This window comes from Neofelis nebulosa, chromosome 8, assembly GCF_028018385.1.
Source record: "Neofelis nebulosa isolate mNeoNeb1 chromosome 8, mNeoNeb1.pri, whole genome shotgun sequence".
Taxonomy (NCBI): domain Eukaryota; kingdom Metazoa; phylum Chordata; class Mammalia; order Carnivora; family Felidae; genus Neofelis; species Neofelis nebulosa.
Window position 1 is genome coordinate 127,183,380 of NC_080789.1, and position 14,073 is coordinate 127,197,452.

Consider the following 14,073-nt stretch of genomic DNA (forward strand, 5'->3'; position numbering starts at 1 on the left):
TATAGCTCTAGTATATACCTTTGGTGGCTAAGCTTCTCACGCATCCCACAGCCTCTGAGCTGCCCCAACAGCATGATGTGATTCACTGATGTTCTTTTGAGAAAGTACTGGAAGGTTTTCCTGTGCAGGATATGCTCCCTGTAACATAGACTTGCCTCCAGAGATCTTTAGGTGCTTATTTTTTAAAGTCCCCACCCTCATAAATAAATAAATGAATGAATGAATACATATTTAAAAAAAAAAACATTCACTCAGAATCCCTTCCCAATTTCTCAGTTATTTCTTTTCAGAGTGGCTGGCCACTATTCTGTATTCCATGCAAAACTGCTGTTCTCTGGTAGTTCAAGTTCTGTGTTTTGGTAGTATGGCTTTAGATTTCTCCAGAAACCTGAGTGTGAGTGAATCATACACCCTTCTGTCCTGAGGGCCCCTTTCTCGGAGACAGTTTATTATCCAGCTCGAGAGCAGGGGAGTTGAATCCCCAGCAATTACAATAGGTTATGTTACGCAATTGATATATTCACTGGACTTTGTCCAAGGGTTTAACATCCATTGACCAAAATTGGCTTTGTAAGAAATTACAGGGTGCACACAATTTTCCATATGTCTGTAGTCTTATCTGTCTCATACATTTGGCCCAAACCACACTGAATATTAGGTTAGGATTGGGAGCAAGCCACTTGAATTCTTTGGGCCACAGTTTTCTCATCTGTAAAATTAAGGGATTGGATTTGATCATCTTTGTGATGTCTCCTGGCTGTAATCAACTGTGAACACAAGTCTAATTTGCTGCATGAATAAACTAGCTGTGTCTTAGATAACATACAATGCTGTTGGGGCCTCCTGAAAATACCATGGAAATCTTTGTAACGATATGCAAAGTAAGACACAGCCACACTTGCTTATAGGGCAAAGCAAGTGCAGTAAGAACCAAGAGTGATCAAAATAATCTGGCAGGAAGGCTATTGAAGCTAGACCTTAATTTAAAAAAGGTTTTCAGAGAGATAAGAGACCAGTAAAATAAAAGAAAGTTGAGAAAAAGGGGGGAAAAAAGCAAACTGGAGAGGAAAAGAAACTAACAAAGAAAGACAACACAAGAAAAGACATTTGACAAAATGAGAAAGGGACCCTGACATGGCCAACTCAAAAGACTCTTCGATCTGCCTCCCCGTGTGATAATCATTACTTTGGCCTCTGTTTGGCCCAGACAGCGCTGAAATCACAGACAAGGGAGTGTTTGCTTTCCGTCCTTCGCCAAGCCCGGCTGGCCCCTGTGCTCCTGCCTTTGACTGGATGAACTCATCGGTCTGACTAACACAGTCAGATGTTCTAAACAGCAATCAGACGACGGACCCAGGAAGCCATATGGCAGACTCAACTTACCACTTTAGAGCCTGTCTCAGGTTCCCATACGGCAGGATGTGAGTGATTGGCTGTCGTGAATTGTTGAGGGTGGCTCCGCAGGACTGCTCAGAGAGGGACTGGGCGCAGGAGGCAGATGTGGGGCCCCTGCTGGTTAGCCAGTGGGCTCACCCTCCAGGCAGCCCGAGTCCCAGGGAGCTGCCCACCTGCAACTAGGAGGTGTTGGGATGCCTTCTTTCCAGTTGTCTGATTTGTTGTATTTACCGTAGAAGAAAACAGTATCAGGAAAAAGCATCAGTGGAAGCTTAATCACTGGCCCTCGTCCTATTTTATTGCTCTAGCCGAAGTTATTTTCGGAGCAATAATGACAATATTCGGCTGGTGATTTCTAGTTCACAGCAGGTGTGAGTTTCTCTGCTGAAGGCTTTCCTGTCTTTATCTGATAAAGGTTAAATTTCCTGACTTGAATCCAGTTACTTTTCCATCTGTATTTCATGCCATGGGGCTATGATGTCAGCCCCTAAATATGTGTTTGGAAGGAAAGAGATCAGTTTCTGGTTATTACTTTGACTCCCTCCCTCATCACTGTTTCTGCCTGCATCCAGATGTGCCTGGGAAGTACAAAGAAAAAAAGGAACAAGTAAAATGTTTATAGGTAGAAATTCTGAAGAATTTCTTAGTAGCTGATTGTGAGACTGTTTTAAATGTTTTCTTAAAGTACAAGATATTTGAATCTTGAAAGAATGTAGTTGATTAGCTAACTTTACTAATTTAAATTGCAATTTTATATTATATTAGTATCTACTGCATATGCATTAATATAATCCTACCAAGAGGGGACAAGAGAATAGACAAATGTACTTGATTCATTTTCTACTTTAACATTAGACAAAAACCCATATAACACTTATTCCAATGTTTTTCAAACACTAAAACATTCATGACTCATTAGTCAGTCATGAAATTTGCTCAAAGTATGGAATAGAAAAGAATAGACTAGAAAGTATCAGCTTATTATACAAAGTTTGGTGTTCCCTCATGAAATCTGTTTGTAATATCCGTGTGTGTGCACAATTAATGTAAATGTATTTTTGCATGGTTTTTTTAGGTTTATTTATTTATTTTGAGAAAGAGAGAGAGTGACTGAGCAGGAGAGGGGCAGAGAGAGGAGAAGAAAGAGAGAATCCTGAGCAGGCTCCCCACTGTCAGTGCAGAACCCATGCAGGGCTTGAACTAACAAACTGTGAGATCATGATCTGAGTCAAAGTCAAGAGTCAGATGCTTAGCAGACTGAGCCATCCAGGGCCTCCAATGTAAATGTATTTTTTTTTCTATGGTGTGTCTGAAAATTCCAAACACAAATCCACTTTAATTTCTTATTTTTAAATGAGAGAAAGTGAAGTCCTCTCAAGAATATACAGCAAGTGGGTTTAGAAGCCAAACCAAAAGAATCCAGTTCCAACATCTAATCCATTTGTCTTATCATGTCCTGATTAGCTCTTGAAATGCTCTGGATGAACTGTGGATGGTGTGGCTGGTAGCATTCAGCTCAGAGAGGTATGGTAGGACTGTAATGAGCTTTTAATATTTTCTGCAAAAAAAAAAAGGCAGGATTTTACAGTTGTCTGGGGAAATGGTCAGGAAGTATCAGAACCACATCAACATAGGATTGAAAGTGGGGTTTCCCAACCTCCTCTTTCCCAGTTCAGGGTTCCCATCCACCCCAAGGCAGATGTTTAAGGCTGTTTTTCATCAGTCACCCTGGAATGAGCCCAGAAGAGGCATATAAGAGTAAGAAGTTGAGAAGTGATCACCAAAGGGCAAAAGAGGGTTTCTTCAGAAGAAATCAATAGGGAATACTGTTTCTATTTTCAAACTTCAGTCCAGTAGAGCAGTATTCTCGAACTCTAGTGTTTATAAGAAACTTGGAGTGGGATTTTCTGGTTACAAATTCAGGTATCAGGGCCCCACCCCCCAACCCCCCACCCACACGCCAGCACTTTGGTTCACATATGTCTAGGGTGGGTTTTCACCAATTCAGGTGGTTCTAATAAAACTTTGAAGTTCTTCAGAGACTCTGGAAGCTAAGTCTTAGCACATAAGTTGCTACAGAGTTACAAGTGAGATGTAGTGGGAATTGGACTGTAACAGTCATGGCGGAAAGTACTTTCCATGATATAGAAAGGCTGATGGCGAAATCACGAGTCTTGGTTCTAGGCCAGCCTTGACACTGCTTTGGAGAAGTACCCAGTTCTCTTATTCTTTCCATCCACCTTGAATTCTGTGTTTTCTGCTATGAGATAGTCAGATATTTTCCCTCTGGGAAAGGTTTTTAGTAAGTCTATCGATCTTTTAAAGATTTAGTTTCTCATTGGTCACTGTGTGCTCATATTTTTGTATATACAGGTAGCCCAGCACTTTACAGCTCAGGGGATTTTTCTTAAGCTACTATGTTTCTTCATCCTTAGAATGAAGATGCTAAATGAAACATCTGTGATATTCCTAGCCTTCTGCGCACCTTAATGTCTAAATCGACATTTCCCGCGTGGAGGAACCAGGGATTGTTGGAGAGCACAGGATTTGGAAAGGGAGAACTGGGTTTGCATTTTATCTTTGTCATGTCTGAACTAAGTGGTCTTCAGAACTTGACCTCCAGGAGTCTCAGATCCCTTTTCTACACCTGTCTAAAAAGTGGACGTTGGGACGCCTGGCTGCTTCACATAGTTGGGGAAGGTTAACTGAGACGTTCAGTGTGAAAATTACATAACAGCTGCAAAGCACCATGACTGTTCTTTGTTTAAAATAGAATTGCTGAGGCCCAAGTACAATTTCACAATAGCTGTGTTAGTGAGTTAACTTAGATTCATATTCATTTAAACTAGTCACCTGTGAGTGAAAAGAAAAAGCCATGGCTGTGACCACCTAGGAGCAAATTGTAGCAAAATGTTAGATTTTGGTTAAGGAGGCTTCTTTTTTCTTCAGGAGCATGCGAACATGAATTTTTTTCTTCCCTGAAGTCTTTACTTTGAAGAATGTTAACCAAATATGCCAATGGAAGCAGGTGAAGGTTCCTAGGCTGACTATTTATTTAGCACATATTGGGAAGGTCATATGGATTCATGCAGACACAGAAGTCTCATAAATGATATCAGAAAGCACCACGTGTAGATTGATCCCTGATATAAATGGATAATCATAAGTTATTGCAAATGGCAAAGCAGGGAGGTGGTGGAGCAGTTACCCTTGATCTAGGGTCTCCCAAGGTAAACATGCTTCTGTCCACAGGATCAGTTCATCCTCTTCCTGTATCCCAGATCCTCTGGGGCTGAGGTCATCATTGCTTTGTGGATTGGAGGATTATCTATGTTTTGGATTTTCCTTTTTGATAACGAACCAAATGCTACGTTATTAAAACGTACTTGAAAATGCTTAGTGGAGGCAGAAATACGTTTTTAGAAAAGTAGTTTTCTGATTTTGTAATGGTTCACAGAAGACATTTGTAGTGTTTTCTCTTTCCTTTCTTCACTGTTTTTGGTTGTTGTTGTTGTTGGTCAAAAAGAAAGATAGGTGAGGTCTGTTGGTAGTGGTTTTTGATTTTCAGAGATGTGCTTTTCCATTGCTTGCTCAGTGGAAAATGGTTGATGGAAGAAATGTATTTTTCTCCTTCATCTCTTTCTCAATGTGAGACCATGATAAAAAGCAAACTGCCATTGGATACGAGTTTTCCTTTGGTAACATGAGATATAAAGAAAAGGCATTTTTATGTCTGCATTTTGTCCAGATATAATAAACATCAGGCAAAACATGAATTTCCTTTTGTGGAAATTTATCCAATTTTAATTATTTGTGCATTACTGCAAAGTGGAAGACAAAACCAAAGCCTAGCATTAAATATATCTCGGGATTAATATTATTCTAGAAAGAGACATTTATACAGTCAAGGGAAGAGAACACAAACGTTGTATAGACTTCAGTGTTAGGTAAGAGGAGTTACTAACCTCTCCAGAAGTAGATAAGTTCAGAAAACCTTTGTTTTTTCTCACCACAAAATAAGACATGTGAATCTCATGAAGCTACAATCAAACTTTAATATTAAATACTCTATTTAATATTTATAGCAGATGTACCTTCAAAATATTTTTTATTTCTCTATTTTAGTTTTATTTATTATTTATTGGCTTTCCTTTCAAGAACTCAACCTGTCTTTGCATGGAACTTTCAAACTTTTAATAAAACATAGATTTTATTTCATAATTTCCTCAGGTAAAATTCTTCTGTAGTTTCAACAAATATGTATATGCATGTAATCACCACACTGTTCTAAATTTATAGAATAAATTTATCATTCCAGAAAGTAACCTAGTGTCCCTTTTTAAAAAAAAAAGTTAACATTACTTGTTTTTGAGAGAGAGAGAGAGAGAGAGAGAGAGAGCAAGCACACAAGCAGGGAAGGGGCAGAAAGAGAGGGAGAGAGAATCCCAAACAGGCTCTGCACGATCAGTGTGGGACCCAATGTGGGACTCAATCCCATGAACCATGAGATCATCACCTGAACCGAAATCAAGAGTTAGACACTTAACCCACTGAGCCACTCAGGCATCTCTTAAATTTTTTTAATCTTTATTTTAGTTAGTTAACATACAGTGCAATATTGGTTTCAGAAATAGAATTCAGTGATTCATCACTTCCATACAACACCCAGTGCTCATCATAAGTGCCCTTCTTAATACCTATCACCCATCTAGCCCATCTCCTAACCATCTCCCTCCATCAACCCTCAGTTTGTTCCCTATTGTTAAGGGTCTTTTGTGATTCGGTTCTCTTTCTTCTCTTTTTTTTCCTGGTTTTCCCTTCCCATATGTTCAGCTGTTTTGTTTCTTAAATTCCACATGAGTGAAATCATATGATAATGGTCTTTCTCTGATTGACTTACTTTGTTTAGCATAATGCATTCTAGCTCCCTCCACATCATTGCAAATGGCAAGATTTCGTGGGTTTTTTTTTTTTTTTTTGATGGCTGAGTAATACTCTATTGTATATATGTACCATATGTTCTTTATCCATTTGTCAATCGATGGACATTTGGGCTCTCTCCATACTTTGGCTATTGTTGATACTGGGGCTATAAACATTGGGGTGCACGTACCCTTTTGAATTGTATTTTTGTATCCTTTGGGTAAATACCTCGTAGTGCAATTGCTGGATCATAGGGTAGTTCTGTTTTTAGTTTTTTGAGGAACTGCCATACTGTTCCAGAGTGGCTGCACCAGTTTGCAGTCCTTCCAGCAGCGCAAGAGGGTTCCTCCTTCTCTGCAGCTTTGCCAACACCTGTTGTTTCTTGTGTTAACGTTAGCCTTTCTGACAGGTGTGAGGTGATATCTCATCGTGATTTTGATTTGTATTTCCCTAGTGATGAGTGATGTGGAACATCTTTTCATGCATCTGTTAGCCATTTGATCTATCCTTCTCCATACTCCACCTCAACAACTGCAGATCTGGTTCTTATCACTATGGATTAGTTTTTTCTGTTCAAAAGCAAATACCTGGCTTCTTCATTAGCATGATGCTTCTGAAATCTGTTCATGTTGTTCTATTTATAAATGGTTCTTTTTGTTTTATTGCTGGATTGCCTTCCATTGTATAGATATATCATAATGTGATTATCCATTCACTTACTTTTGGATAGTTGGATTGTTTCCAGTTTCTAACTCTTATGAAAAAACCTGCTGTGAACTTTGATGTACAGTTTTTTTGTGGACTTACGTCATCAGTTCTCTTAGATAAAATATCTAAAAGTAGAATTTCTGGATCATATGATAATTCCATGTTTAATTTTATGAAAAACTATCAGGCTTTTTTCCCAAAGGGATTATACCATTTTATATTCTCACCTGCAACAAATGAGAATTACACTTTCTCCGCATCTTTGCCAGCACTTGGTATTTTGAATCTTTTCATTTTTAACCTCTACTCATTGTGTAGTAGTGCCTCGTTGTTGTTTTAATTTGCATGTCTCTGATGACTGATAGTGCTGAGGACCTTTTCACATACTTACTGACAATTTATATATCTTCTTTTATGAAGTGTCCATTATATAGTTCTGTTCACTTTTGTTTGTATTATTTGCCTTATTTTGTCTTATGCTATCTGTTCTGCATATAACTATGTCCCTTGTCAGATTAATGCATTGCAAATGCATTGCAGCCAGCCTTTTACTTTTCTTAATGGTATTTTGAAGGGTAGAAGTATATTATGTCCTTTTACCCTTTTATGGTCAGTGTTTTTTGTATATTGTCTAAGAAATCTGTGCCTCCGAAAGTAGTGAGGATTTTCTTATGTATTCTTTTACAAGTTTTATAGTTTGAAGTTTCACATTTATGTTTATGATCCATTTTGAGTTAATTTTTCTATGTCATGTGAATTATGTGTCTAAGGGAATGAATCGTGTTTAATTGTTCAAATACTATTTATTGTAAAGATTCTCCTTTTTTTGCACTAAATTGCCTTTGCATTGTTATTGCAAATTAATTGTGCATGGATGTTTGGGTCTGCTTCTGGAATCTCTCTTCTCCCATAGGACAGTATATTACAATATTTATGTAATATAATAGTGTATCTTAAAAGCAGGAGTATAAGTTCTCCAGATTTTTCAAAATTGTTTTGGTTATCCTAGATCCTTTACATTTCCATATACATTTTAGAATCAGCTTTCCCATATTTACTTAAAAAAAAAAAAAACCCACACCAAACCAAAATAAAACTTTTTGGGAATTTGATGGAGGTTATATTGAATTTATAGATAAATAAGGGAAAAAGAGCATCTTAAATAGAGTGTTCCAGTCCATAAACATATTTTACTTCTCCATTTACTCAAATATTTTTAAATTTCCTTCAGCAATGCTTTAAAGTTTACACTATAGCTTTTTTTTCATATTTCTATTAAACTTATTATCAAGTACCTTATGTTTTTTATGTTATTATAATTGCTATTTTAAATTTTATTTTCAGTTTGGCTCATATCTGCCATTTAAACTGATTTTTCTAGGGGCGCCTGAGTGGCTCTGTCGGTCAAGCGTCCGACTTCAGCTCAGGTCACGATCTTGCGGTCCGTGAGTTCGAGCCCCGCGTTGGGCTCTGGGCTGATGGCTCATAGCCTGGAGCCTGCTTCGGATTCTGTGTCTCCCTCTCTCTCTCTGCCCCTCCCCCGTTCATGCTCTGTCTCTCTCTGTCTCAAAAATAAATAAAACGTTAAAAAAATGTTTACACTGATTTTTCTATATTTACCTTGTATCCTGTAACCTTGTTAAATTCAGTTATTAGTTCTAGTACATTTTAATAGATTACTTAGTATATTTCACATAGATGGTCATATCTGTGAATAAGAACAGCTATATTTTTTCCTTTTCATTCCCTCTCTTTCTCTTTCTCTCTCTTTCTCTGTCCCTCTCTGCCTTCTTGCAATGGCTAGGGACTTCCACCTAATGTTGAATGGAAAAGATGAGAATGAACATATTGTCCTTGTTCTTAATCTTAACAGGAAAGCATTTAGTCCTTTATTACTTAAGTATCACGTTACCTTTGGGTTTTTCATAGATGCCCTTCTTCTTTTGCTACTACTTTGTTTTCTTTTTTGTTTACAGAATATTTTTCATATTCCATTTTATTTCCTTCACTGGCTTTTTAATTGTACCTCTTTTTTGTGTGTTTGCTCAGAGGCTAACAAAATACTTTGTTAGCTTATCGGTAAGTCTCCTTAGAGTAAATATGCTGCTACTTCACACTGCACACCTTATATTTTATAGCTGACACTGTATTTCACACACATCTCTCTTTGTAAATGTAATAACCTCACAACAGTAGAATTCTATCTGCCCTCTTCTTTATGCTACTTTAGTTGTATCTTTAATTCTACTTACATTATAAACTCCACCTTACTATTGTTTTTGCTTTACATGGTTAGTTTTCTTTTAAAGAAATCAGGGAAGAAGAGCAATCTTTCCATTTATCCAATTGTTTGCCATTTCTGGTGTTATTCATTCCTTCTTCTAGATATATGTTTACCTTTGGTGTCATTTTCCTTTGGCATGACAGACATTGTTAGTATCATGTAGTATAGGACTTCTAGGGGTGAGTGTTCTCAGCTTCTGTTTGTCTAAAGATGTCTTTTTTTGCATTCCCATTTTGAAAATACTTTTTGGGGGATAATTAAATGTTTTTTTTTCTGTCAACACTGTAAAAATGTATTCCATATTCTTCTTGCCTCCATTGTTTCTAATTAGAATCCAGCTACTATTCATATCATGGTTTTTCTGTATATAGTGTGTCATTTTTCCTCTAACTCCTTTATTTTCCTTGTATTTGTTTTTCAATGGTTTAATGTACCCAAGTGTGATTTTCTTTTATTTATCTTGCTTAGGATTGACTAAACTCCTTGTAGCTAATTTGATTTTTTAAATCAAATTTGGGAGAATTTTAGCCTATATTTATATATATATATATATATATATATATATATATATATATATATACACATATATATATATATATATATATATAGTTTTATATATTTTATATTTATATATTATTTATTTATTTATTTATTTATTTATTTTACTATTTTCATCCTATTCTCCTTCTGGGTCTCTGATTATATGAGTGCTAGACTCTTTGGTATTTTTTCCTAGGTTTTTGAGAATCTGTTTTTTGCACATTTTTTCTTTTTTTTCTTTCAGATTAAATAGTTTCTATTGGTATACCTTCAAGTTTAATGACACTTTTTCTTCTACTTCAAAGTTTCTATTAAGCTCATACATGGATTTTTAAATTTCAATTAGTTTACTCTTTTTAAAATTTCAATATAGGAGCACCTGGGTGGCTCAGTTCATTAAGTGTCTGAATTCAGCTCAGTTCATAATCTCATGGCTTGTGAGTTTGAGCCCCGCATCAGGCTCTGTGCTTTGGATTCTGTGTCTCCCTCTCTCTCTGTCCCTTCCCAGCTCACGCTCTGTCTGTCTCAAAAATAAACACTAAAACATTTTTTTAATTAAAAAAATTTAAAAAATCAATATAGTTAATATACAGTGTTATATTAGTTTCAGGTTAGTATATTTTTAAGTTATAGAATTTCTATATGATTCTTTTAATAGTTTCCTTTGTATTGCCTAGATTCCCTATCTATTTACCATTGAGGCTATATTTTTCTTTAAGGCTTTGAACATTTTTCTAGTAGTTGCATTAAAATTTTTGTCTGCTAATGTAATTATCTGGGCCGTCTTCAAGTCACAAGGTTGCACTTTTTTCTTGACCATGATTTCTATTACTCTGTTTATTTGTATTAGTGGCAGGTTTTGAGTTTTATACTGGATATGGTGAATGATATGTTATGAAGACTCTGGATTCTCTTCTCTTTCTCTGAAGTTTACGTCGGTTCAATATTTAGCTGATTATCTTGTACTTGTGTAGATTTGTATTTTTTTTTTATTTGTTAAGGTGTATTTGTGAAAAATACCTAGGTATTTCCTAATTCCTTCAAACTAGGTAGGTCTCAAGCTCTAAGTTTTTATCACTCCTGCAAGTTCTTGTTAAGACTTAAACATTGATAGGAAAGCCTTACTGTAGGTCATGGTCTTTATTTCTAAGGTGTGGCCTTTCTTGTGTCTCAACTGGGTGCCTGGCATGTAAATGAGGGGATTCTGATGGTGGGAGAACTCCGTAGTCTCCCATGGAGCATTGCCTGTCCTGTAGCTTCCAGCCTATTAGCAGCTACCCTCTAGCATGGCTTTTGAAGTCTCACCTCATGTCTGCCCAGCCCAGGCTCACGCAAGAATTCTTAAGGGACTTTACACAGATGTCTGGTTCTCCTCTCTGTATAGTTCTTCCTTGCTGGAATATGTCCCTACAGTTCCAGCTCCTTTGACAGCCCTAAATTCTGATCCCTGCTTCCTCAGCTCAACGGAACTGTCATTGACTACTTGGACTTCAGCAAACTGCTGGGATCAGAAAATTCCACACAGGTAAAGAGTCAAGGAAATAGAGTCCCACCTCCTTTGTGCCAAGGATCACAATCTTGAACTGCCCATTGCCCAGTGCCTCGTATATTTTTCCCAGTTTCACAGTTTTTATGGAGAGGGGCTAGTTTAGTACTAGTTTATTTGTCATGGCTGGAAGCAGAGATGTCTATAGTTTAGACTGAATAAACATTATAAAATATTAAAGAATCTCAGCCTACCCAGGAGAGGGGATAGGAAGGAGGTAAGAAAAGTGGAGGGGGTAAAAGGATGGAAGTAGAGAGAATGGGAAGAAATTAGATACTTGTCCTATCCTCTCAGTTTTCAATACATTATGTAATATAATTTTAACAAATATTTTTTAGATATGGGCCAGATAATGTAGTAAGTGGTAGTTAATAATTGCTAATAATTTCTCCAAACAGTGGAGGAAATGTACTCACATAAAACAATTACAATGTGATATTTCGGGGGCTCCAGTTGCTATTTGCCTAAAGGTTTATTGAGCACAAGGAAATTAATTCTGCTCGATTTGGAAAAATTTCACAGAGGTGGTGGTATTGAATTTGGCTTTAAATGATACGTGAGCTTATTTGTCTAGTGGCTTGTTGGGGTCGAACAGGAAGTTGTTAAAGACTTTCAAACAAAATAAACAGTGTGAGGACCATTTCATAAGGGATTGTGTTTACTTTTGTGCCAGCAAAAGAAAAGAAACTTAATGAATAAATCAGAATTTCAGTCTGAAATGAAAAACAACCAACTGTGCCACAATAAATACTTTCATATGGACAAAGGTACAGGGAAATTATGCATCATTACTTCTCAAATATTTGTTGAATTGGTTCCTTTACATGAGATTCTGATTATATAAACCATTCTCCTGCAGACTAATTGCAAGTTGCACTAGAAATATTCAATACAATTGTATTTCCCTTCTAGGAGTAGAGTGGGTAAAGAAGGAACATTATCTCTAAGAACAGTTGACAAACAGATTTGCTCTAGACGTTTAATTGACTGGCTAAAGCTATGTGAATGTGGGGGTGGTCAACGAGTCTGCTGGTTCTGTCAGCTCAGGGAGACTGGGTCATAACCTTCATTTAATGTCCATTTGATCCATGAATTTTTATCTTAGTAATATTCATTCCAAATATGAAATACTTAATATGCCATTTCTACAACCCCATTCACTCTCTGCCCCTCTTTTTCCTCCCCCCCTGCTTTCTTCTTGCCTTTTCCCTTCCTTCCTCCCTCCCTTCCTTCCTCCCTCCCTCCTTCCTGCCTTCCTGCCTTCCTTGATCTTTGAAGAGATATTTCTTGGCAGACTATAGAAAAATATAAAAGTATACAATATTCATCTTTGAAGTTAAATATCACTTTCATTTTTTTTTTTTTTTCAATAAAGTAAAGCCTTGTTTGCTTGCTATTTAAAATAGAGTAAACCATGGGCACCTGGGTGGCTCAGTCAGTTAAGCGTCTGACTCGTGATTTTGGCTCAGGTCATGGTCCGAGGTTTGTGAGTTTCTGAGCCTCCCACCAGGCTCTGCACTGGTAGTGGGATTCTTTTCCTTCCCCTCTCTCTGCTCCTCCCCCTTCTCTCTCTCAAAAATAAATAAATAAACGTTTTAAAATAGAGGAAGCCAATTATTTGATGAGTGCCTCTTACTTTGAACATTATACATAGGTAGTAGAACCTGTACTATTTTCTTTGCGTCCTGCTGTCAATGCCAGTGGCTCCTTGCCTCTTTTCTGAGTGTGATCATCCAGAGCAAATGGGGGAAATTCTACATCAAAACATCTTCCTTTTCTTTTTTTTTACTTATAATGAAGTATAATAGTTCTTTCTCCCTCAACACCTTTCAGGAGGCTTGTGTCTACTCCTGGACCTTAGATTTATGTTATTACTAGATACAATCAAAGGTACAGTACATTAAAAATGCATTGAGGGGCACCTGGGTGGCTTGGTCGGTTAAGCGTCTGACTTCCGCTCAGGTCATGATCTCACGGTCCGTGAGTTCGAGCCCCGTGTTGGGCTCTGTGCTGACAGCTCAGAGCCTGGAGCCTGTTTCAGATTCTGTGTCTCCCTCTCTCTCTGCCCCTCCCCTGTTCATACTCTGTCTCTCTCTGTCTCAAAAATAAATAAACGTTAAAAAAAAAAATTTTTTTAAATGCATTGAAACAAGATTTTCTTTTTTCTTTTCTTTTCTTTTTTTTTTTTTTAACTTTTTTAACATTTATTCATTGTTGGGAGAAACAGAGTGGGAGTAGGGGATGGGGTCAAAGAGAGAGGGAGACGCAGAATCCGAAGAAGGCCCCAGGCTCTGAGCTGTTAGCGCAGAGCCCGACGCGGGGCTCCAGCTCACGGAAGGCGAGATCACGACCTGAGCTGAAGTTAGGCGCTTGTCCCAGTGAGCCACCCAGGCTCCCCCAAACAAGATTTTCTTTAGAAAATATCTCAGATTTGAAGGACACAGGAGATTGAGCGGGTTGGTTAGTAAATATGGAGTCTGATGGACAGAATGGGTAAAGTTAAAACTCTTAAAGTAGAAGCTAATATTTACTTGCAATATAAAATTGTCCAAGTACCATCTGAATGTTTTATATGAATGATCTGATTTATTCCTCATCATTTATGCTCTACTTTCATACACTTTTCTAAATTATTTTGCAACATAATGATCACTACCATTTATTGAGTTACATACCA

General features: G+C 37.2%; 1 protein-coding gene and 1 long non-coding RNA gene across 3 annotated transcripts in view; one reads left to right on the plus strand and one right to left on the minus strand.

Moving 5' to 3' along the window:
- Positions 1–14,073, plus strand: part of CUBN (cubilin) — a 278,970-nt gene that overhangs the window by 67,523 nt on the left and 197,374 nt on the right. The gene's annotated exons all lie outside the window — the stretch shown is intronic.
- The window catches only part of LOC131483547 (uncharacterized), a 33,751-nt gene continuing 22,145 nt past the window's right edge, over positions 2,468–14,073 (minus strand). The window contains exon 5 of the long non-coding RNA XR_009247762.1: positions 2,468–2,953. This is a non-coding gene — a long non-coding RNA (uncharacterized LOC131483547). The remainder of the gene's footprint in view (positions 2,954–14,073) is intronic.